Source organism: Carettochelys insculpta, chromosome 1 (assembly GCF_033958435.1).
Source record: "Carettochelys insculpta isolate YL-2023 chromosome 1, ASM3395843v1, whole genome shotgun sequence".
Classification (NCBI taxonomy): Eukaryota; Metazoa; Chordata; order Testudines; family Carettochelyidae; genus Carettochelys; species Carettochelys insculpta.
This window is the reverse complement of record NC_134137.1, coordinates 379885582-379911502: the sequence shown is the minus strand read 5'-3', so window position 1 is coordinate 379911502 and position 25921 is coordinate 379885582. Positions and strand designations below refer to the sequence as shown.

Here is a 25921-nt window from a genome sequence, read left to right as displayed (position 1 = left end):
TCTAACCTTGGCTAAAAAAGGGAATCACCTGTCTTTGTACCTATTCTCCTCCCTTCTGAGTTCTGTACATGGGAAGGGAGCCATCCTTTCTATGCCTTGTTCTGTGCCCAGGCACAGCCAGTTGAGTACTACTTTGCTCTTCTTGGGGTGTTCAGAGACTGTCAGGAAAGCAGGCAATAAACCTGACCACAGCTTCTCACCTTCCCTGGTGATGCTGCCCTTCCAAGCAGTTTCACCAGGGAATATAGAACATGTGCTTAGAGGCTCTGCTGGATTTCACTACTGTAGCTGCTGGGGAGATACACATGTGCACGTGCATCTCCCCAGCAGCTACAGTAGTGAAATCCAGCAGAGCTCTAAGCAAATGTTCTACATGGAGATGCTAAGTTCTTTTACTTTTTATCCATAGTGGCTGGGGTGATTCAAACACATTCAAAAATTGCAGGCCATGGCCCAGAGAAAATTTGTAAAATTCATGATCAGCTATGCATTTTGGTAACACAGTTGAAGCCTCAAGGATGGGACATTGCTCTGCTTATTGGTGTGAGAAGCTTACAAACAAAAATATGTGAGCTAGAATGCTTGAGAATGGAAGAGGACCTTAATATTATCAGCACTTTTGAAACATGGTAGAATGTCAACATCCTGGATACATATTTATAAACTATGTGAGGTGGACAAATGGGGTTAAAGAGCTGGGAGAGTAGCACTATAACTAAAAAATTCCATAGAATTTGCTAAGATAAAATATTTGAATGAAGAAGACTTGAATGAGTACAAACTCTAAGTCGTAAGAATACAAATATGCTAGGAGAGTTTCTGTACCAGTCTTTGAATCAGGAAGATGAAAGATTGTACAATGCTGAGAAAGCACAGAGCTAATAAACCTAAACTGATGAGTGATTTCAACTATTTGTATAACTTGTTAAATGTTTCTCCATATCTTACCTTTAACAGGATTCTCCTGTTTATTCTGTGGGGAAGGCAGAGTTCTGTACAGTATTTTATTATGATCTGTGGGATAAGGTACAAATGTAAGACAACATGGTACCCTCTTTCCATGGGGAATCTTTCTTTGATGTCAGTAGGTTTATACAAAGATCAAGGACAGTATATGGTTCCTACATGATAACTTCTAATCATTATTACTACTATTTAAATGTCCTGTTTTTTGTCGTTATCCTTTAACAGGAAAATATATTGTCTTTTATGACCACTACTATTTCTAAGCCTCTTGTTTCTTTTTCTTCCTTATTGTCCCTTGCATGTGTTTGTATCCCCTCCTTTTTTCCCTCTGCAGTTCCCCTTGCCATGCATGGGCTTCAGTCACCTGTGTTTCATTTCACCTGTTAAAATAATGAGCAGTGAAATAGTTGATGTTGACATTAAGATGTTGTCGGAAGAGTTTAGCAATAACACCTTAGTCAGAGATGGAGGCAGACACAGCAGCTGTTTCAGGCATTGTCTATTGGAAACTCTGTACAGTATCACTGTACTGATTACATTTGTTCCACAGATGGAAGATTCACTTTCAAAACTAGTAATAGAACCAAAGCTACCCCCTCCCCCTGAAACAAAACCTGAGATTTTGCATAATTTGAGTTGGTCATGCAGACTGGATAAATTCATTAAATGGCTAGATTTGGCTGGCAGTGTGGGAGTTTGACACCATACCCTTAAACAATTGCTTTTTGGAGTAGTTAGTTTTACAGACAGGAGAAGCTACTCTAATTTTAATCCTAAGTAATGCACAACTTGGTGTGAGAAGTAACTCTAGTAGAACCATTGCATAGTCATGAATAGAGTATAACTAAGATCAACATCTTTATTGGAGGGATCATTCCAAATATGAATTCTGCAGGAAGTTGAGGAAAAAGAAGATGTTAGTACAAAAGAACCTCAAGTGAAAAAACAAGGAAATCAAAATCTTTAGTCTGAGCATGGAGATACTAGGCCGCTGGTGAGCTGTGACAACTAGTATTGTCTCACTGCTTCCTTTTGGTCTCCTATTGTTGTTGCACCTGTTGTCTTTCATCTTAGATTATAAACTCTTTGGGGGCAGGAACATCTGCATGTTTTGTTTGTACAGGACCTAATACTAAGGGGTTCTGATGCATGACTTTTGGTCCTTAGGTGGAATTGGAATACAAGTAGTAAGTGATAATCTTAGACAGTCACTAATTCCTCCATACCCTTACACAAAAAGGAAACAGGAAGGCAAGCGAATTCTATGGTTAAGTGACAGAGTACAGTAAATTGTTTAAGCCATACAGATAAGTCTTAAAAAAGTATGCTGGGCTGTGCAACTAGAAAGCTTTTTCAAGCAAGTGCCATTAGATTCTGTAGAAGTTAAGCTTTTCTTTTGGAACAAAATGGAATTGAGTTTCTAACCTTTATGGTTGTGGAAAAACAAAATAAAACAACCCTTCCACACCAAACCCTTTCAAATATGAACCAAAAGTAACCTGTGCAATGCTGTCTTGAGTTTGCAGTTGGTGTCTTTGGTTAAAACAGTACAAGCACAGATCACTTTTGTAAGTTTTCATTGCTGCTGTTCAGACCTCCAAGAGCAGCAATGAAATCAACTGGTAATGACTGCAGTTTTGTTTAGCAAAGATAGTATCAGCAGCACTAGAGGCAGTTATTGGAGGTATTTTCTGAAAGAAGGATTGAAAAATGGGTGTTGGGGGTGGTACCCCAGGAGACTGAGGTGGGGGAACAGCAGTGAAATTTTCAGTGTACTCCAGCCCTGTGTCCTCTGACTCCTCTGTTTTTGGCAGTGTTATCTGTACTGGCAGGAAAAATACATCTGATGTTACTATATCCTCATTATAGTAGCAGAGAGGTAGCCATGTTAGATTGTACTCCAGCAAAACAAAACAGCAGAAATGTAACACCTTAAAGACAAACAAAATGATTTATTTGGTGGTGAGCTTTCGTGGAACAACCCCACTTCATCAGATCAATCTAATTTCCAATACAGATTGACATTTATAAGTACAGAGGACCAAAAAAATTTGCAATAAAAACTGGCAAATCAAGTGCATAGAACTGAAGGGTGGGGTGAGAGAAAGGGGGGTGTTAATGGTCCTGCCTGAGATAATTATGAGCATCAAAGGAAGGGAAGCAGTCCTTGTAATGCGTGAGATAATTGGTGTCTCTGTTAATACCACGTGTTAATGTGTCGAATTTGAATATGAATTCCAATTCTAGGTAGCTCTTAACTTGTTCCTACCCCTCCGATGGCTGCCCTCCACCTTCCTATACCTCATTGTCTAGCACTGTAGTGTGGGAGATGTGCTTGTCCTTGCTTGTTCAGAGATTAAATCTCCTAAGTCTTTTTTAGGAAACTTAGGGTATTGTGTCCTCAAAATGTCCATATATCATTTCCATTTGCACATCTTTCTGCCCTACCATATCCCCTTAAGAGACTGATTGTTCTTTATCAGTGTCATTTTTACTCCCCAATCAGTTTTGTCACATTTCATTACAATCAGTTATGGTCCCTGCAAAACATTAAATTCCATCTCCTAATCTGGTGTTTTCCAAAGTGTGGTATATGTACCACTGGTGGTATGTGAAAGGATTTCAAGGGGTACATGGCAGAAAATAAATTAGTAAAATTGAGGAGATAAGCACTGGGATGGCACTGGAAGAGGGGTACGCCGATAAGGCTGAAATCTCGAAAGGGGTACGAGAATGTTTTAAGTTTGGGAAACACTGTCCTAATCAATCAGTGTGCAAAGGTCCTCAGGCTTGGCTGCTGCTGCCCTCCTTCCATCCTGTGTGTGTTGGTGGCCCAAGGCCTCCCAGGTTCTGCTTCTCATTCCATTTCTTAAAGCAGGCATTAGCAAATGTTTTACATCAGGCCCCATGTTACGTCTCTGCAATTAGCCCCTCCCCCAACTTGCCTAACATAATTCAAACTGATGGAAATGGAGGTTATGCTCATATGAAAAAAAGAAAACCCTATTGGCATGTGTAAGAAAATAAGTATGTGGAATGTAAAAACGTTATTAATTGGTAAATAAATGCGAATACACATACATAAAACAGTAACATTTCAGCATTTTTATTGAGCTGGATGAGCCTGACGCTCAGCAGGAGATCATGCTTCACCCTCCTTAGGAAATTCAACCCCCCCCCCCGCCCCGGGGGGGCTCTTTGCCCACTTTTGGCACTCCTGTCTTAAAATATGAGCGTCTCAGAGGCCATTCTTCTCACTCCCCACCTGTTAAAACATCAGTACATTATCTCCTGTCTCCGTAGGAGGGATGATATCTCTTTGATTCTGCTTGCTGGGACAAAGCTTCTATTCACTCTTGAGTAAGTTGCTTTTTCAAGCCCTTCATATGAAATGTGAAGGAACATAATATGGGGTGCAGTACAGCATCTGTGCAGGAAGATTATCTCCAGTTTATTTAGCAGCAACGAAGGGTCCTATGGCACCTTATAGACAAACAGAAAAGTTTAGAGCATGAGCTTTCGTGAGTTAACTCACTTCTTCAGATGCTGGTCCTGGAAATCTGCAAGGCCAGGTATAAATAGGCCAGAGCAAGGCTGGGGATAACGAGGTTAGCTCAGTCAGGAAGGCTGAGTTGTATTGTCATCAGTAGATCTGGAGGTGTGAACTCCAAGAGAGGGGAAGCTGCTTCTCTTGGAGTTCACACCTCCAGATCTAATGATGACATTACAACTCAGCCTTCCTGACTGAGCTAACCTCGTTATCCCCAGCCTTGCTCTGGCCTATTTATACCTGGCCTTGCAGATTTCCAGGACCAGCATCTGGAGAAGTGAGTTAACTCACGAAAGCTCATGCTCTAAACTTTTCTGTTAGTCTATAAGGTGCCACAGGACCCTTCATTGCTGCTACAGATCCAGACTAACACGGCTACCCCTCTGATACTCCAGTTTATTTGAATCTTTTGAATGTGTCAGTAAAACAGTGGCTAAAAGAGAAGCAATTGACACGTTTGGACTTTCAATAAATATTTGACAGAGGTGTTAGAATTTAGGGTAACGTAGTAGTCATAGGGTGAGAATTTAGTACAGTCATGCATTAGAAATTGGCTGCTAGACAGAAAATGCTCAGCATGTTAAAAGGTTATCGTTTGGGGAAACAGATTTTTATAAACATTAGTGGCATTTGATATATTAATTTATGATTAGGAAATGGGAGTTCATAGTTTGGTTACTTTGCAAATGGCAGAAATTATTTAAATCAGTAAAATGATTGAGATGCACTTATAGGGACCTATCAAAACAAAAAGCAGTCAAGTAGCACTTTAAAGACTAGCAAAATAGTTTATTAGGTGAGCTTTCGTGGGACAGACCCACTTCTTCAGACCACAGCCAGACCAGAACAGACTCAATATTTAAGGCACAGAGAACCAAAAACAGTAAGCAAGGAGGACAAATCAGAAAAAGATGCTCAAGGTGAGCAAATCAGAGAATGGAGGGGTGGGGGGGAAGGTCAAGAATTAGATTGAGCCAAGTATGCAGAGGAGCCCCTATAGTGACTCAGAAAGTTCCCATCACTATTTAAACCATGTGTTAATGTGCCAAATTTGAATATAAAAGCCAGCTTGGCAGTTTCGCTTTCCAGAACGGTGCGATAATTCTTCTTCAGTAACACACATACCTTTAAGTCATTGACAGAATGCCCTATTTCATTAAAAAGTTGACTAACAGGTTTGTGGTTCTGGAGTGTTTTGATGTCTGTTTTGTGCCCATTTGACCCTTTGTCTAAGGGAGTTAGAAGTCTGTCCAATATACAAAGCATCTGGGCATTGTTGGCACATGATGGCATGTGTGATGTTAGCAGAGGAGCATGTTTATTATATTACATTTTATATTTTATAATTATAGGGACCTAATTAAACTAGATGAATGGGCAGCATGATGGCACAGTAAATTCAGTGTGGACAAATGCAAGGTAATGTATATAGGAAGTTAAAAATTACTGATCATGTGTTGGGTTTGAAATGAACTGTAACCAGTGAGAAGAGACAGCTTTATGAAAATATGTTCTTACTGTATGGAAACAAAATAGAATATTGAGATGTTTACAGAGTGACTGGGGTGATAAATAACTTTGAAAATAGCAAAGTGCCACTAAATATGTTGGTGATATGCTCTTACGTTCAGTACAGTGTTAAATTATTCTGTTTCAAAAAAGATATAGTAGCAATAGATGGGATCCAGACACAAGCAGTGAAAATAGCTTTAAATATATAAAAACTTGTCTATGAAGAGGTATTGAAAGAATCAGACCATGTAGCTTAAAGAGGAGACAACTTAAAGTGTAATGATAGAGGTCTTTCATGGGAATGTTTCCTGCAGGTCATCATTTTTAATATAAGGACACAGGGATGTCTAATGAAATTGAAAGATGACAAATGTAAAACCACCAAGTGGAACTACCTTTACATTGTGTGTAGATAGTCTGTGTAACTCACCGTTGCAATGATTCCTTTCCCCAATCTGAAAGTGTGTCTCAGGTCTCTCCACCCCCTCTGGTTTGGTTTGACTGACAATCCTCCATGACTTCCTTTCCAGCCTGTTTCTGGGGCAGGTGTTGTATAGATGGTTCCAGCGAAGAAAGATGGAGAAAAGCAGAAGTGGAGATTTGCCATCAGTGAGGTGGTGACGAGTGAATATACCATCAACATTCACAAATGGATCCCTGGAGTGGGTTTCAAGAAATGTTCACCCTGTGTTCTCAAGAAGTTCTGGAAACTTGCATGGAAGGAGATGGTTACTCCTGATGTATGCATTGACACCAGATTCAACAAAGCAGTCTGGGCCAAAGGGATAAGGAATGTTCCCTACCTTATCCTTTTATATTTGTCCAGAAAATGCAGTTAGGATGAAGATTTGCCCAACAAACTGTACACACTGGTTACATATGTACCAGTCACCACTTTTAAAAGTCTACATTCAGTCAAGGTGGAAGAAAACTAAAGGGATTTTATAATAGTTATAAAAGTGGAGAAGAAAAAAAAACAAAAAACTGCCCTCATTGTTAAAATATATCATTTAGGTTAAGAGCTAGCAGGATTCAGGAACAGATATTTACAGTAGAACCTCAGAGTTACAAACTAACCAGTCCACCACACACAGGATGAACTGCTCTAGTCCAGCAACATTGGGACCTGACCAGTACCAAACCAGAGAATTTGCCGAACCAAGGAGGTCAATATGTCTAGCAGCATTACCAACACTTCTCTCCTTACTGGGTTCTTAGCAGACATTTAGGGGTAAATTAGAGCTAAATAACATCACAGACAAAGTGGGTCTTCGCCCATGAAAGCTTATGCACCAAAATATCTGTTTAGTCTATAAGGTGCCACAGGACTTGTTGTTTTAGTGCAGAACACTGAGAGCCAGAGCTGGTGGCTATAAACACACTTTACGGGATCATGGGAAACTTGGCCACACCTGTGAGTAGACATCCGGCTAACAAAAAATTATGTTGGACCATGGATGTTGAGGACAAGAGAGTGCTGGATCAGAGAGGTTCAACCTGTACCTTATTTGGAATTAGAAGTATACAATCAGGAAGCAGTCTGTGTGTACACAAAAGCAGATATAGTACAGCAGTGCTTTACACAAATTACTTTAAAAAAAAAAAAGGCAACATTTTTTTCTTCTGCATAGTAAAGGTTCAAAATGGTGTTAAGTCAGTGTTCAGTTGCGAACTTTTGAAAGAACAAATATCATTTTGTTCAGAATTATGAACAATCTCCATTCCTTAGGTGTTTGTAACTGGTATAATACTCTGTTAGGGTGATGAGCCCATCCATGTATTAGGTAAGTTAAAAATACTGTACACTTGCTTCTTGCCAATGTGTAGCGTGTAAGTATGAGTCATGAGCCTAAGTATGAATTGGGGGTCAGCCATATAAGAGTGGGGTTGTGTACTCTGGATTCGCATACTGAGACCTTACTGTATATAAAAAAGAAACACTTTTGTTTTGGGGCATAAATTGGCCACTTGGAGCAGCTCAGATACTATGTCACTGTAGAGTTCATGCCCCTACTTCTGAACCAACTGGTATTGACCATGCTCAGAGAATGGATTCTGGACAAAATGGACCTTTGGTTTGACCTCTTCTGGTATTTCCTATACTCTTAAATCCAGTCTACCTCCCCAATCCATTTCATATACTTGTTTCTGCTGCTGTTTCTATCAGTAGATTGAAACTTACAGTCTTAGGATTCCAAGGAGCTGCCAAGAAATTTACCAGATTCTTTAAAGTGTCACTTGGGAATTCTGTGATCAGTTGTTGCGATGGGGGATTCAGGATATGTCTGCTGGAATTGTGTGGTGAAAATGAGCGATGCCGATGGGAGAGTGCTCTCCTATTGGCATCATTATTCCACTTCCATGAGAGGAAAAAACTATTTCAGTGAGAGGGCATCTCCCACAGGCATAGTGCTGTATGGACAGCACTTTAAGTCAGTGTAACTTATGTCACCCAGAGAGATGTTGTTTTCACGCTCCTCAGATATAAGTTACATTGACTCAAACAGTAGTGTAGACCAGCCATCAGTCTTCGCTTTGCTGAATGCTTCAGTGAGTTCGAGTTTATGGTAGCTGGCATCTCCAAGGATTAAAGAGAGTGTTCCAGTGACATAGCGTTTGGATAAAAATAGTTGTCTGTCATTGAAAAAATACTTTGAAAATTATTTTTAGTTTCAGGCATTGGTACACAACAGCATTGGTACACAGCAGGCTGGAGCAGCCCCGCTTGTGGCATGCCAGGTATTGGGACTGCTCCAGCCGCACTGGAGTGCCTTACACCCATTGCAGCTGGAGGATGTTATGTCCCTATTTTGGACATTACATTGTGTATTTTTTCCTCACAAAGATATTTATAGAGGCTCAGTCACCAGAATGTTTTGCTTATCTTTTATGGGGAAGTTCATATTAATATGGGTTCTAAAGTGTATATAGTCTAATGGAGTTTTTTCTTTATTCATTTATATAAAAAACACCAGCTTCAAATAGATCCCTTTGCATCCTAAACATTTTCGTCCCAGTATTTACTGTTTCAGAATTCATAGATATGTTTTTTTGTCAATTAAAATGGCTGATAAGGGTAGCCGTGTGTACGTGTTTTGGAGTTTGTGTCTAAAATGTTATGAACCGTAATGAATAAATTTTATATTCATAAAACCAAGAACAAACTGAGTTAAGGAAGATGTACAAGGATTGCTGATTTACTGTGTTTGGAAGGTATTGCCCATAATACTTGTGAAGCTTCCTGTTGATCAATATTTAGCACTAAAACATGTTTTGTGGGGAAGAAAACCACAGGCTTATTCACTCATGTAGAATGTGTCACTTTCATGTCTCTAAGGATTAAAGAACAAAAAAAAAGTATTTTGTTGTATATCTTGTTTAAATTTATCTTGATTTATCAACATTATAATAACAAAAGATACAGGTAAATTGATAGCACCAATGTGTTCTGAGGTCAGACTGGTTTTGATCACGATATTCAAAAGAATGTAAGCATTTTAGCATATATTAATATTGTAGTGGATGGCTGTAGTTGTGATTTTGTTTATTTTTTTAATTTTTGGAACTAATGTGCAGTTTGTATCTTGCATAGAATTTTGTTAAAGGAATACAGTCAAATGTGTGTTTTCTTTGCTTCATTATGATGGTATGGTACTGACAATGTAGGTGAAATTGAGATGTATGATATTCTAAAAAGAGTTCAACAGGAATTTGCTGTTCCTGTTGAAGATGCTACTTCCTAATTGTGCAGTAGTCTGATGGATTGCAGCATTTTCTAGCTCGCATCTGCAGTAAAGAGGTGAAGTCCAGAATTAAACATCTCCATTTCAAATTACTTATTACCAGAGTGGATTTGCTACAAAGTAATATTTAAGTTCCCCACCAGGACGGTCTAAAACACTTATTTGGCTCTTAATTGCCAATTCATTAGCTTAGCCTATGTCTGAAAGAATTTATAGTTGACTGTGAAGCTCCAATATATTTGTTTTCCAGGCCTTAACAAGTTTTAAGCTAAAATATAGCTGACCTCAGATGTTCACTAATGTGAGAAGTACGACCAGAAAGTGTTGGTTGTTAGAATATTTGAAGAATACTGTTAGATGGTAAATTAAGATTAAAATTGAAATAATTAGTCTTTTGTTTCATTTGCTTCCATTTTAAAATAAGTCAATATTTAACAAGATAATTTGAAATTTTATATTATTGAGAATATTTAATTGTTAAATCTGTATACATACACATAGTTATGTGGTAATTGAGTTAAAATGTAAATTAATAGATTTTTAAGGCTATTATGAAAATCTAAGCTTATCCTATGAAAATTACAGGCCATACAATGTTTTCCATTTTGTCCTATTTCTAGCCAAATAATATGTGGCTGCACTAGTACAGAGAGAATATCCTTTTATTTACTTTACAACTATGTTCCAATTCACCATTAGCATAATATATATTTACTTATCAGTACGTTTTGTTTTGACTTTGATTATTTACTCATAAATCTTGCCAGTTGAGGAACGGTCTCACATTTAATTAAAATCAATTAAAATATCAGTAAAAACCCCTGCAAAATTCAGTTCTTAAAATAGCCTGAGACATAAGCTGCAAGTTTGATAGGCTAGTAGGTATGGATAATGCTAGTCACTGAACCACAAACATCTTTGGTGGTATTTTTTTTAATTTTGAGGTTTTATAGCTATGGAATGCCTATGAGTTATTTCTGTGGGGTGCCTGATTATGGCACGTTGTAATTTTAGGTTTTCCTGCAGTTGAAGTCTTCTGTTTAGTTTCCTTGTATTGATAAAATGGACACTAGTAAGGATGTAGGACTCAAGGGTTCTGAAACTTGTAGTATGAAATCAAATTTGCAGTGTGCTCTTGGGCACAACAGTGAATGAACCTGCCATTGTTTAAATTTTTGTTTTTCTTTTTCCAAGTATTTCTTCCACTCTACTCATAAAATATTTATTGTTCTTCCTTTTTGTTTTTGCTTGCTACAGTTATTAAAATGCACTAGGGCTATGTCTACACAGCGCTCCGCCCAGCACCACTGCCATCAGAACTATGCAAAATGAGCTCCTTGGAATTGCAAATGGCATACCATTTGCATATTCCTGAAGGTCATTACCAAAGCCTCACGAGAGTTCAACGTCTGCAGAAGGGGGTGTTGGAATTACAGAGGCTGTGTGGCTGTGTCTCTGCTGGCTAAATCCCTCTCTGTTGCGAGTCTCTTATGCCTCAAAGAGAGGGGGATTTAGCCGGAAGAGGCACGTCCACACAGCCTCTGAAGGGCTGGCACCCCCTTCTGCTGACACCGGACTCTCGTGGGGCTATAGCAATGAGCTTCGGGAGTATGCAACTGGCGTGCCATTTTCAATCTCGAGAAGCTCATTTTGCATGGCTCTGCCATCAGCAGCACTGAGTGGAGCACCGTGTAGACCCAGCCTAGGAGAATATGCAGATATTCTGTATCCTCTGTAGTAGTAGTAGTAGGCGGCATCCTTCAGTCTGCATAGACTATGGATCGCACCCTTTAAAATTTCAATTGAGGACTTCATTTACAGCGTCTATTGTGACTATAAAGACCCACACTAGAGTGACAGTCCTTGTAGTGGGTGTCTGGCAAGTCCTTATTGTGCTTTCTGTGCGCTCGCTTCTCCTCTGCTAGCTGTCTGATCTTCAACTTGCCCTTCTGAAGGCCCTTGTGTAACCCCTGCCTCCATCTGCTGCGGTCGTCTGCTAGTTCTTCCCAACTGTCCAGCTCGATGTCTACTTCTCTGAGGTCTCTCTTGCAGACATCTTTGTAACGCAACTGGGGGCGTCCGGGAGGTCTTTTGCCAGAGGCTAGCTCACCATACAGGATGTCTTTTGGAATCCTTCCATCGTTCAGCCTGTGGATGTGGCCAAGCCAGTGGAGTCGACGCTGCCTGAGGAGGGTGTGCATGGTTGGGATTCCAGCTTGCTCAAGGACGGCGGTGTTGGTCACTCTGTCCTTCCATGATATTCCAAGGATGCGCCTGAGGCAGCGCAAGTGGAAGACGTTCAGCCTCTTTTCCTGGTGGGCATACAGGGTCCAAGTCTCGCTGCCATAAAGGAGGGTGCTGAGGATGCAGGCTCTGTAGACTTGCATTTTGGTGTGAGTGTACAGCTTGTTGTTATTCCACACTCTCTTGCTGAGTCTGGACAGAGTTGTGGCCGCTTTTCCGATCCTCCTATTTAGCTCAGTGTCCAACAACAGGGTGGCCACTGTATCCTCTGTATTCGCATTAAAAGCATGAGGTTGGAGAATAGTGTGCCAGAGCTGCTATCTAAAATGACCAGCTCTGAAATCTTTTCATAGAGTTTAAAGCCAGAAGGGACCATTAAGTCATCTAGCCTGAACTATAAATCACAGACAATTATATTTTATCAAGATAGCTCTGTACTGAACTGCGTAATTTGTTTGACTACAGCATATTTTCTGGAAAGGCATCACCTTGATTTGAAGACTAAGAGATGGAGAATCCACTACTTCTCTTGGTCGTTTGTTCCAATAGTTCAGTGGTTCCCAGCCTTTTCTAGACGGGGACCTATTCTGACAATCCAGGAAGAGTTGGTGACCCAATGCAATTGAAAAATGGGGTGGAGGAGAGGAGGCAGAGCTGTAATTAGCTAATTTTGCACCTGAGGCAAGAATATAAAATTATGCCCCCTCATGTTTATATATTCATAATAGTTATTTCATAGAAAAAGGGAAATGCGTTTACTATGATTAATCAGAGTTGTGGTGGTAGAAAAACACTCATCCCTAAACTGCTCCCCCGGCTTAAACCCCACAGTCAGGGGCTTGGGGAGTCAGTCAGGGGCTGGAGGGGGCTAGGGGATTCACACTTGGGGCTAGGATAGTTCCACTCAGGGGATGGAGAGGGCTAGGGGAGTCCCACTGAGGGGCTAGGAGTCACTTGGGCTGAAGGGGGTTAGAAGAGAGTCACACTCAGGCTGGAGGAGGCTAGGGGAGTCACACTCAAGGGCTAGGAGTCGCTCAGGGGCTGGAAGGAGCTAGGGGAGGCACAGTGACCCCTGCAGTTGGAAGTTGGCTGGGGCGTGGAGCTCTGGCCCGTAACACCAGCCACAGGAACCCCAACTGGTATAGGGGGCAACCCCCATCCCCTCGGCTGGAAGCCAGCTGGGGCAGAGCCCTGGCTGGCAGAGCCAGTCATGGGAATCTTAGCTGGGGCTGGCAGGGGAGACCCAGACCCCTCCCGCGGCTGGAAGCCAGCTGGGGCAGAGCCCTGGCTGGCAGAGCCACCTGTGGGACCCCTGGCTGGGGCTAGAGGGGGACCCCCTGACCCTCAAAGTTGAAAGCCAGCCAGCAGAAACCCTGCTGGGATCGGGGGGGATCCCATCTCCTGCAGAGGCTGAAAGCCAAGGAAGTGATCAGCTCTGCCCTCCCTCCCAACCTTGGACTCAGGCCCCCACCTTACCTGAGCTGAGCGCTGCTCCATAGGTGTGCACTTCTCTGCCTGCAGCTGGAATGGTTCTCAGTGTAATTGATTGGCTTAACTTCCTGATGGCTGTTAATCCAGTCAAGAAGTTGAGAACCACTTCAGAAGTGTAGTGACAGAGAGAGAACCATGTTAGTCTGTATTCTATCAAAACAAAAAAAAAGCAGTCAAGTAGCACTTCAAAGACTAACAAAATAATTTATTAGGTGATGAGCTGTTGTGGGACAGACCCACTTCTTCACGTCATAGTCTAACCATAAGGGCTCCTGGTAACGCTGTGATTTGAAGAAGTGGATCTGTCCCATGAAAGCTCATCACCTAATAAATTATTTTGTTATTCTTTAAAGTGCTACTTGACTGCTTTTTTTTTTTAACTTCAGGAGTGTGAATGGCTTCTTAATAGCCATCTGTGAGGCTGCCCAGCCAGCTGGGGAACCCTTTTGAAATGTAATTGTGACACATGTTTGGGTCCCAACCCATAGGTTGGGAAACCCTGCCATAGTTAGTTATCCTCACTGTTAAAAATGTGTGCCTGATTTCTAATTTGGCTGGCTTCATTTTGCAGCCATTGATTCTTGTGAGGCCTTACTCAGCTGTATTAGCTCTTTCATGCCTGTTTCCTCCCCCAGTCACCCTGTTGAGAGTACTTATACATCATCATTGGGTCACTTCTCAAACTTCTGTTGATAAACTAGAGATTGAGTTTTTCTAAACTCATTGATTGTAAGGCATTTTCTTCAGTCCTCCTATGTTCTTTGTGCCTCTTTTCTGCACCGTCTCCATTTTTTGGTCTTCCCTTTGAAAATATGGACACAGAGCCTTCATGTCTGTATTCAGGATCACAAATTTTAATGGAGTAACTGTTTGCTTCTATGCTGTGGAAGAAGACATATATCATAAACATTAAGGCTATGTCTACACTAGCCCCCACCTTTCGAAAGGGAGATGCTAATGAGACACTTCAGCAGATCCTAATGAGGCGCTGCCATTAATATAATGGTTTTAGGAAGCATAATGGTTTTACAAAGAAGGGGCTTTCGAAGACTGGGGAGGTCCTTTCAAAAGGTTCCCATCTACACGGGTGGCACACGATTTGAAAGTGGCACTTTCGAATCACCGTGGCTGGCATTGTGCTCATGAGGCACTTCATATTCATGGCAGAGCCTCATTAATATCTACCAAAGTGTCTCATTAGCATCCCACTTTCGAAAGGCAGGGTCTAGCATAGCCATAGCCTCTTTGTCAAAGAGGAGCGGGTCTTTTTAGAAGTATATTATATTGATTCACTTGAAGGAGACAGTGTATTTCTGCTGGTGTATAAGAAGAGCATACTCATCCACCTAGCCCATGGTCATGTCTTCCAACAGTGACTGATGCCAGGTGCTTCAGAGGGAATGAACAGAATAAGTAATCATCAAGTGATCCATCCCATGTTGCCTTTTTCCAGCTTCTCATACACAGAGTTTAGGGATGCTTCAGCGAATGGGTTTGCGTCCTGGCCCAGCTTGACTAATACGTATTGACAGATCTTTTATTCTTGAACTTAATTTCCTCTTTTTGAACCCTTGGTCTTTACAACATCCTCTTGCAAAGAGTTCCACAGGTTGCCTGTGTGAAGAGGAACCTAAAGTTCAGTTTTATCAAGACTGAGTGTTGAGATTCATCATTAACCCTGAGCTGTATTTTCATGGGAAGTGCTCAGTCTTGTTTGAACAGAACAGAAATGGATGCATATTGCATCATTGCTCTCCAACACAGCAATATTTCATGACGAAAGCTTATGCTCCAAAACATCTGTTAGTCTATAACATACCACAGGGCTTCTTGTTATTTTTGAAGATACGGACTAACATGGCTACCTCTCTGATATGTTTCATGAAGTATATTTGAATTTACCTACAGGTGAAAGTAAGCTAGTCAGTCAAGAAGGCAGCCAGCTGAGGCGCTCCACTGTATCCGCTTCACTGCATCTGGGCTCCCAGTGCTTCCTGCAGCCTGCCTTGCAAGGCAGCAGGCCTCCTGGAAGGTGAAAGGGGCTGTCTGGGGGTGTTCCTGCCTCTACTTCCTTCTCTTGGTGCACTTTAGGGATTGTGGGGTGCAACTGCACATATCCAGGACTCTGCAGTTTTTTCCTCTTCTGATGCTGCTCATGGAGTGAGGGGAGAGGGCACAGCATTTGTGCATTCCTCTCACTCTGGGCTGCCAAGGGGTAGGGACAGAGAGTACGTTGTACATACTGTGCACTTTCCACTTGCTCTCTGATTATCGGGGAAGAGGAAGAATAGTAGCAGTATCTCTGCATGTGGCTGCAGCCCCCCTTTCCTCCCAAAATGGTGCCCTTGTCCCCCTGCAGTCACCCTCCACAGCCCACCCCTGAGCTCCCCACATGCCGTGACTCCTGACCTTCCCACATCCCTTCTGCTCTCAGTCCCTCCTCACTCAAATCCCCTGCCTTGAAACCCCCTCCACCATCTCGTACTTACATTTCTTACAGGTACTACCATATCACACCCCTTAATTTACCTCCTATTAACTAAGACTTTAAAAACAGACTAGCTATCCTAGCAGAAACCAGTGCAAGGAACAGGGTTCATCATTCCTAGTAGATGCCTCTACTGATAGCAAGTTTACTGTATTTAAATATTGCTTAGTGGGGCACTTAAGTGGCTACTCCCATTACTGTTCTTCCTTATTCCTCCACAGTTTATACTCATCAAAAGCATCCTGTTGCTGCTCTGCCTAGTTCCTGCTTAGCTGCTGCTGCTCTTGACGAGCAGATACAGACAGTGAGTTGCTTGAATGAGTGATGACTCATGAGCTAAAGACAGCAGTCTGTGGTGCAAATTAATTGGATTTCCATGGACCTTTTAGGTTTTAGCTTCTTAGTAGTCATTCTTAAGAGGTTCTTAGTGAACAATACTATGATTTTAAAATATACCTGTGGTCAGCTCCATTCTTCATTGTAAGGTCCACAGATCCATTTCAATGGGTTTTTGAGAATCTTGGGGACTGTACCAGATATGCTGGTCCCTAGCAGCAGGCCAATGCCCTGATCCTTGAAATTTCCTCCAGTTTTATCTCCCCTTCCATCTGCAGATGGCTCCCTGAACTCTCCCTGCTGCAGAGCTATTCTGAGGGAAATGTCAGCCTTTTATTTCAGCTTTCTGATTAGCATTTGGACTCAGTAATGTCAAGGAGAAGTCCTGTGGCACCTTATAGACTAACATATTTTGGGGCATAAGCTTTCATGGGCAAAGACCCGCTTTGTCAGATGCAATTTTAGCTCAGTAATGTCTGATTCCTGGTTGTGTCTGTGGGCTGCATTTGCTTATTGGGAAGATTTTCCCTTTCTGAGGAGTCTTCAATGGCTAGTGCCTCTGCTTGCATCAGGGAGAGAGCTAGTCCAAGAGACCCGCAGGGAAAAGAAAGAGTGAGTGCCTCTTTCTCTCATTGGCAGTTTTGTTGGGAAGCTCAGCCGTCTCTGTTCCTGTCTTAGGCTGGTCTGGCAGGGTTGGCTCAGTCCTGGTGTATAGCATGTGTCTTCCCCGTCCCCTGCGGGAAAGGAGGACTGGAAGGGCAAGCAACCCTTCTTACGCCATTTCTATGAGGAGGGCAATGCCAGACAGTCAGTGCACCAGAGGAAAGATTGTGCCCTAGCTCCTGAAGTCCACATCGAAGTAGAGCCTTAATTGCAGAGCACGGCCACCTTTTCCCCCTCCCACTCCCTTTGTTCCATGAATGAAGGGCATGACAGCACAGACACTGGCAGTGCCTGAGAGTGTGAAGAGGGACTGTAGAGCCCAGCTTCTCTTCTTCCGCCTTCCTCTGTAATAGGTCTCCCAGGGATACTGAAATGCCAAACCATCTGGCCCAGGTGGACCCCCTATGACAGATAAGGGGTGAGCCTCTGGGGAGTCCATTCTTGAACCCCAGTAAGTTCCCTGAGGGACCTAGATGGGGCTCCTGTTGAAGATGGAGGACAATAACAGCCTCTGAGAGCAGGAGCTTGCTACCACTTGAAATATTTTGGAGCATTGTCTGCACCCCAGTTTGCTTCTCCTTTTAAAGTGGGATCATAAGGAGAAACTCCCAAAGAGGATATAAATCTGTAAGTGCTCAGTTCCCCTTTTCACCTTCACAGAGCACATGCAGCCTGACAGATTTGGCACAGATCTGTGGCTTGATCTTTGCTGTATTATTCCTTTCGGTTCGTGCATGCATGAAGTGGGATGGAATTCTTCCCCACAGAATGCAGTCTGCCTGAGTCAATGCTGGGGATCCAATAATAAGAGACACTCAGGAAGAGTACTGAATACTGTGAATCTGTGCTTAGGAGTGCCCCGAAGGCTGGGGATTTCCTGCCAAGCCTAAAAGATTAGGAAAATATTGGTGTGATGTCCCATATGCTCATGTGGATTGCTCTACCCTCACTATTGGGCTTTTAACCCTGGCTGTCACTGTAGTTTGCCCTGCTTTGCCACAGCTGCTCCATGGTAGCTGTCCATGGAGTGGTGAGGACAGTGCACACATGGAAGAGCAGCAGGCTCACCATTTACTTTTTTCTAGAGTTCTCCCCTCTCCAGTTTTATAAGGCCATAAATTTCCTCCATGAGCACCAATCCAAATTCAACTGGGTGTTACTACCAGGGGAAAGAAGGCTACGGTCCCTGGTGATGAGGGACTCAGCATTTCTAACTGTGCAAGACTTCTTTTTTTTTTTTTTTTTTTTTTTTTTTTTAAATCTGAGAGGATAGCTTCCTCATCCTGTCTGTCTTCTGCAGGTAGCCAAGCCTGGGCAGATGTCACTTATAGGTCTCTTCTCTGGGTGTGAAAGCTCTCGAGTTATACAAGCCCAGCAACAACAGAAATAAAAATTATGAAACTTTGATGTTTTTCACATGTTTTTGCAGGCAATGCTAACATGAGTGTGCAGTATTGAAAATCATGTCTGTCATAATTTCAAAGCCTAAGGGGTTCTCTTTGCAAAAGTTAGTGGGATCTTTGCATGCAGAAATAGGAGTCCTTCATCAGGCAGATTGGTTTTCAGTGTATAATTCTATAGTGGACAACTTTTTGGAAAGTTGAGGCTGTCTAGAGACGTCAGAGCTGTAGAATTGCAATCCTGGTTCCTTCCAGACACCACTGGAAGATCACTTGGGAATTGAAGCAATCCCTGAAGTACAGAACAGAATACCACTTTGCAAGTGATGGGAGGAATAAGTAGAGGGACTGCTTCAACGGAGGCAAGGTCAGTACCATAGAAACTCATAGTTACAAACACTAGAGTTACAAACTGACTAGTTAACCACACACCTTATTTGGAACTGGAAGTAGGAAATCAGGGAGCAGCAGAGACCACAAGAAGGAAAAAAGGAAAATCTAACATAGTACAGTGATGTGTTAAATATAAATTGTGGGGAAAGCAGCATTTTTTCTGCATAATAAACTTTAAAAGTTGCTTTGAAACAAAGTTGAGTTGTAAACTTTTGAAATCAAAACAATATATTTTTTCAGACTTAAGAACAGCCTTCATTCTCAAAGAATTTGTAACTCTGAGGTTCTGCCGTGGTTTCTCTCAATGGCCTCCAGAAAGTTACTTCTTCTTCAAGTGTCCCCGTGGGTGCTCCACAATAGGTGTCGGGCTTGCCCGGCGCCGCAGATCGGATCTTCCAAGCAGTTTCTGCCGGACCGCGCATGCGCCAGCGCGCGCCGCTCCCTTGCGCGCTCCTGGCCATGTGCGCGATCCGGTCCCCGCCAGTTCCTCTTAACCGCCGTCGGCTGCAGACGGAATCCGAACTAGGCTAAGGCCAAGTAGCGTATTCAATGACTTTAACTGTTTTTCTTTAAAGTTTTTCAAGTACTTAGGCTACTGCAAGTTAGCCGGTTGTTATTTTTGCAAAAAAAACAAAAAACAAAAGCAACAAACAAACTACAAGCGGGACAGCTTCAATCCAGTCCCAGTAACAAGCGCCGGAGGCCAGGAGCATAGGGCCATCAGCCCTCCTGCTGCGGCAGGCCATCGGAAGGGGAAAACAGCACAGAGAAGGTGCTAAGTACCCGTTTAACAACTGAAAGACTCACCAACAATGTCCTCTTCAGGATTTAAAAAATGTGAGTCCTGCCGAGAGGCGATGCCAGCGTCCGATGGGCACAGTCTATGCATAAGGTGCCTTGGGGAGTCCCATGTTGCACAGAAATGCTCCTTCTGTGCTAAATTAACAGCCAGAGCAAGGAGAGACAGGGAGATGCGGCTTAAAATGCTGCTTTTTGATAAGGCCCTCCAGCCAGACGTGCCGGAGCGGCCGCAGCAGGAGGGACCCTCCGGGGCCCATAAAAGGAAAGCTGCCTCCCTCACCCCATCAGCGCAGAAACGGAGGAAAGCCTCCCCAGCCCGATCCCTGCCGGCAGCAACAGCGAGCTGGACGGGAGGAGTGAGCAGCCCCCAGCCACAGCAACAGCTGATCGGCGGCGGCACGGAGAGCCACGTGGAAGCGGCTCAGCCTCCGATAATCAGCCAGCCGTCCCGCACCGCAGGCAGGGCGGCGGCTAAACAAGCGCCGGTGCCGGCAGCACCGCAGGCAGCGGCACCGACCCCCGGGGAACTGGCGGTGCAGAGCGCGCAGGCACGCAGCCTGCAGGCACCAAAGGACACCGCACGTGCGGCACCGCCTTCGAGTGTGCCGAGCACGGTGCGGACGGGGCCGGGATCCCCTGTGCGTCAGGGGGCGGAGTTACCTCCTCCAGGGAGGGGGAAGGCTGCACACAAGAGGAGGCATTGCAGCCCCTCTCCGGACAGGGCTGTGGAGTTGCTTTCTCACAGCCCTCTGCTTATGTTGCAGACTCCAACCAGAAGGCAGGGGTCCCCCCTAGCCTACCCGGAGCCCCCTTCTCCATTTTTGCAACCAGCCTCACCCTGGCTGGGACCACCTTCACCCTTCCTGGGATTTGAACCGCTGGACTATTATGCAAAATCGCTCTCTCCAGTGTCTCGACGATCTCCCTCCCCCAGATGCAGAGGGTATGCACCAAGGGAGTGGTCTAGGTCACCTTCCCAAGAACAGTGCCTATACTGCCATGGTCGCCCCTACCACGTGGGGCATAGACACCATTGGCAATCTACTAGGGAAAGATCCCCACAGACTATCTCGTACCCCCGAGGGCAATTGCGACCGGGGACAGAGACTCAAGCATCTCAGGGGGGACTGGTTATGGAACCCCGAGATTTTCCCTCGCAAACCTCTAGCGAGAGGGTGTACCATCACCAGCAGGAACCAGAAGGGTCCAGAGAGACGTACCCCAGCGGTTCCTCGCTCTCCTCCCCGGACGAGGCTACGGCCCTGGGGGACGTCCATCCTCCGGACGATCTCAAACAGTTTCAAGAGCTGTTTAAGAGGGTGGCCTTCACTCAAGGCATCCAGACAGCAGAGGTGCAAGAGAAACACCATAAACTCCTCAAAAATTTGAGACCACCGGCCTCCTCCAGAGTAGCAATACCGCTTGATGAAGCGATCTTAGAGTCCGCCACTACGATATGGCAGACCCCTGCGACTATTCCGCCTGTCCAAAAGAGAGCGGATAAGAAATACTTCGTGCCGGTGAAGGGCATGGAGTTCCTGTTCAGCCACCCACAGCCAAATTCCTTGGTGGTGGAGTCGTCGCAACAAAGATCAAAGACATCTCAATTCAGGACAGGGGGACAGACAAAGATGCCAAGAAGCTAGAGCTGTTCGGCAGAAAGGTCTACTCCTCCTCCACTTTAACGTTGCGACTGGCAAATTACGCAGCACACTTAGCGAACCATAATTTCGACAACTATTCCAGGTTAACCTCCCTCATGGACTCGCTTCCAGAGGACAAAAAGCCGGTGCTCAAGGCCATCGTGCAAGAAGGCTATGCGGCCTCGAGGACGGGAGTTCAGATCGCCCTGGACGTTGCGGACACAGCAGCACGTTCCACAGCGACGCCCCTCCATACACAAAGAAAAGGTACTAACCTCAAGAAAGACGGTACCAGTACCAGCAACAGCGCCCCCAGTACCACAGGGGTTACGAGCAAGGGCGACTTCAACAGCACCAGCAGTACAGAACTCCCAGGCGACGTTGACAACAGAGCCGTGCGTCCTCGGGGCGGGGCCAAAGGCCACAAGTTTGACATACAGATCCAGGGCTGCGCCATCACTACCATCGCACAAGGTCATCCGAAGCGACTATGACCACAATCGTCTCCATCCTTACAGCACTGGACGATGGAGACTGGTTTGCAGCCCTCGATTTACAAGACGCGTACTTCCACATAACTATCCATCCGGCTCACCGGCGATTCCTCCGGTTCATGGTAGGCAACGAACACTTCCAATACAAGGTCCTACCGTTTGGCCTCTCCTCGGCCCCCAGAGTCTTCACCAAGACCTTGGCAGTGGTGTCAGCCTACCTGCACAGACAGGGGGTATTTATTTTCCCGTATCTGGACGACTGCCTGCTCAAAGGGGCCTCAAAGGGGGAGGTTATGCGCATGATACGCGTCACAGCAAACACGTTCTCTTCACTCGGCCTGGTTATCAATCTGGCAAAATCGAAAATAGACCCCACACAGGACATAGAGTTCATAGGGGCTCGCATAAACTCGGTTACAGCGAGAGTATATCTACCAGAGGCTCGCTTTCGGGCCATCGGTTCCCTCGTGCAGGTCATCACCTTCAGCCCTACGGTGCCGGTCTTGACGTGCTTGCAGCTGCTGGGCCACATGGCAGCGGCGACGTTCATAGTACAGAACGCCAGGTTACACATGCGCAGCATGCAGCACTGGCTGGCGAGTGTATACAAACCGGCAGTACACACCGTTCACAGGGTGGTGTCGCCCACAGCCGGGGTGCGCAAATCCCTACAATGGTGGGTAAACCCCAGGAACCTGCTAACAGGGGTGCCCTTCCACCAGCCGCAAATATCTTTTTTTCTCACTACAGATGCCTCCCTCGTAGGGTGGGGAGCGCACATGGGCGAAGAGGTGACTCAAGGACTGTGGTCACCCACGGAACAGTCACTACACATAAATATACTGGAGCTCAGAGTAGTGTTCAACGCCTGCAGACACTTTCGAGACCACATACAAGGCAAAGTCGTCGGGATCAGTACAGACAATACCTCCACCATGTTTTATATAAACAGGCAAGGAGGAGCTCGATCCCGTGCCTTATGCGCGGAAGCAATCCGCTTATGGAACTGGTGCATCGCCAACAATATAATCTTGAAAGCCTCATACTTGCTGGGTGCGCACAATGTGAAGGCAGACCAGCTGAGCAGGCGTTTTGCACTCACACACGAGTGGCAGATCCGTCCCGATCTGCTATGGCCGATTTTCCACGCATGGGGTTTTCCCCAAATAGACCTGTTTGCCACTCAGCACAACAAGAAGTGCCCACGATTCTGCTCCAGGGCAGGACTGGGATGGGGGTCCCTGGGGGATGCGTTCGTGATCCCGTGGAGGGGCCCCCTGCTTTATGCGTTTCCTCCCACAGTGCTGATCCACAAAGTCTTGCAGAAAGCCAGGAGGGAAAGGGCCCGGATGATCCTGATAGTCCCAACGTGGGATTGACAACAATGGTTCCCCCTACTCCTGCGCATGTCGGACCGTCCACCGATGCCTCTTCCGGTGGCGCTGGATCTGCTCACGCAAGCCCAGGGGTCCATAGTTCACCCGCACCCCCAAAGCCTGTGACTGCAAGCGTGGTTAATCCATGGCTCAGCTCCCTAGAGAGCACATGCACAGTGGAAGTACAGCAAGTCCTAGAAAGTAGCAGGAGGACTTCCACCAGGAAGGACCTACAAGCAAAAATGGACTCGCTTCACGGCTTGGTGTTCTACCAAACAGCTGCCCCCCCTTTTGGTGCCTATACCTACAATACTAGAGTATTTACTGGACCTCAAGAGAGGAGGACTCTCGCTATCCTCGTTGAAGGTCCACCTTGCCGCCATCTCGGCGTTCAGACATGAGGAGGAAGGGCACACGGTGTTCGCCCACCCTATGGTTACCAGGTTCCTCAAAGGGTTGGTAAACCTATACCGCCCTCGGAAACCGATTCCACCTTCGTGGAACTTGGACCTGGTGCTTACCACGCTAATGGGACCACCGTTCGAGCCCTTGGCCACGGTTCCCCTCCGCCTCCTTACAGTAAAGACAACCTTTCTTCTTGCAATTACGTCAGCTCGTAGGGTGAGCGAGCTCGCGGCAGTCATGGCAACGCCACCCTGCACTGTTTTTTCCAAGGAGGTGGTAACCATACGGCTGCATCCAGCCTTTGTTCCCAAAGTTTCTTCCGAGTTTCACATTAACGAACCTATTGTTCTACCCTCGTTTTATCCAAAGCCTCATAACTCCAACGAAGAGGCGCGCCTACACCTCCTGGACGTGAGGAGGGCGCTAGCCTTCTATGTAGACAGGACCAAGTCCTTCCGGAAAACGGATAGACTCCTAGTCTCCCTCGCTCCCAAATCGAAAGGAGAAGGTCTCTCCTCGCAGAGAATCTCACAGCACATTGTATCCTGCATAAAAATGTGCTACGAGCTCAAAAAGACTCCTTTATCGGCCACTCCCAGGGCTCATTCCACTAGGGCGGTGGCGGCATCAACAACCTTTTTCAAGGGCGTTGCGTTAAAAGACATTTCCAGAGTGGCGACCTGGTCATCCTACGACACCTTCGCCAAACATTACGCCCTTCACAGGGTATTCCAAGAGGATACCCGTCTCTCTGCAGCGGTCCTCTCGGGGACAAGCTGCACATAATCCGATTACCCACCTCCTATCTTGGGTTACTGCTGGGTAGTCACCTATTGTGGAGCACCCACGGGGACACTCGAAGAAGAAAGAAAAGTTACTCACCATAGTAACGGTGGTTCTTCGAGATGTGTCCCTGTGGGTGCTCCACTACCCGCCCATCCTCCCCGCTTCAGATCTCTGTTAGTGTTTTGCAGGGGCACCCGAGGCGGTTGGTCGAGGAACTGGCGGGGACCGGATCGCGCACATGGCGAGGAGTGCGCAAGGGAGCGGCGCACGCCAGCGCATGCGCGGTCCGGCAGAAACTGCTTGGAAGATCTGATCTGCGGCGCCGGGCAAGCCCGACACCTATTGTGGAGCACCCACGGGGACACATCTCGAAGAACCACCGTTACTACAGTGAGTAACTTTTCTTTGTCTGACTTGCAGCAGCATTGTTTAGAGTTTAAATCCCTGAATGGTGCCAAGTTCTTTCAGCTGGGGAACCTACAACTTTGGCCACAGTGCGGTCACTGGACATTGTCCAGAGAGGGGTACTCTCTAAACCTTTGCAAGAGTCACACAGTGTGTTGTCCCATTCCCAAACTCAGGCAACCCATTGAAATGACAGGATGTGAATGTAACAGTACATTACTTACTTCAACTCATCCTATTTTTAAACTTGGAGAATAGGGAACTAACAGGGCTCCCTCTGAAACATGTGAATCAACTCCTAAAGGAGGCTTATAGTTTCACGTCCATTTTACCATTTTATAGTCCATGCTCCGAGTTTGCATATGGATGGCAGCTTTTATACCCCAAGCTCCATTCACCACATTTGGACTGAAAAATGCTTTCAGGGTCTCTTCAGAAATCATTGTGATACTAATATGGGCTTTAAAGAGCAAGGACATTCACTCTTAGTTCTTCCAGGAAAAGTCTGCTGATCATGGCTCTAAATCTCGTATTCATGGTAAATGGATATGTGTTCTAAGGAAATCAGTCATAGTTCTAAGCAGAGTATGAATCCTGTTGGGTGCAAGGCCTCTTCTCAGAAGAATGATAACTGAAAATAAAGATGACCATGAAGGAAAGTAAGAAATGGAGTCAGTAGAGTCAAACTAAAATCCAGTTCTTAGTGAATCCAATTAGGAATTCTGCTCTCAGGCATAGACGTGCTTCGGTGAACTTGATTTCATAGCAGCATTATCCAGTAATTCCTATTATGCCTCCACATTTCAGTTTATCACATCTATTGGTAGAGGCCCTGCTGTCTGTTCCCTCAACTAGTGAATACAGATTTCTGATACAGAATATCAGATTTTTTTTAAAGCCAGCCACCCATTAATGAGACTGTCACAGTCACAAAGCTACCTGCATCCCTGTTTCCTTTCTGGTCTCTGCGTGCACCCTTGTCAGAAGTCAGCCATCATGTCTTTGCCTGTCTCAAGACATAACATTAACTGGCAGTGCATCGTCAGTGCTTGTCCACTTTGCCTACTCTACGCAAACCACTTTAGAGTTAGTGGATGTTTATCATCTGCCCCTTGTTACAAGGATTCCTTCTGGAACATCAGTGAGTTTACTTCTGCCAAGCACTGTTATGTATGCCACCCGATTGCTACCAACCCTACAGCAAGAACAGACAGATTCACTACAA

At 45.0% G+C, this 25921-nt stretch overlaps 1 protein-coding gene and 1 pseudogene across 2 annotated transcripts in view; both read left to right on the top strand.

Annotated features, from left to right (window-relative positions):
• The window catches only part of PPP6R2 (protein phosphatase 6 regulatory subunit 2), a 168259-nt gene that overhangs the window by 5542 nt on the left and 136796 nt on the right, over window positions 1–25921 (top strand). The window lies entirely within an intron of this gene.
• LOC142001371 (large ribosomal subunit protein eL31-like) lies at window positions 5879–7541 on the top strand (annotated as a pseudogene).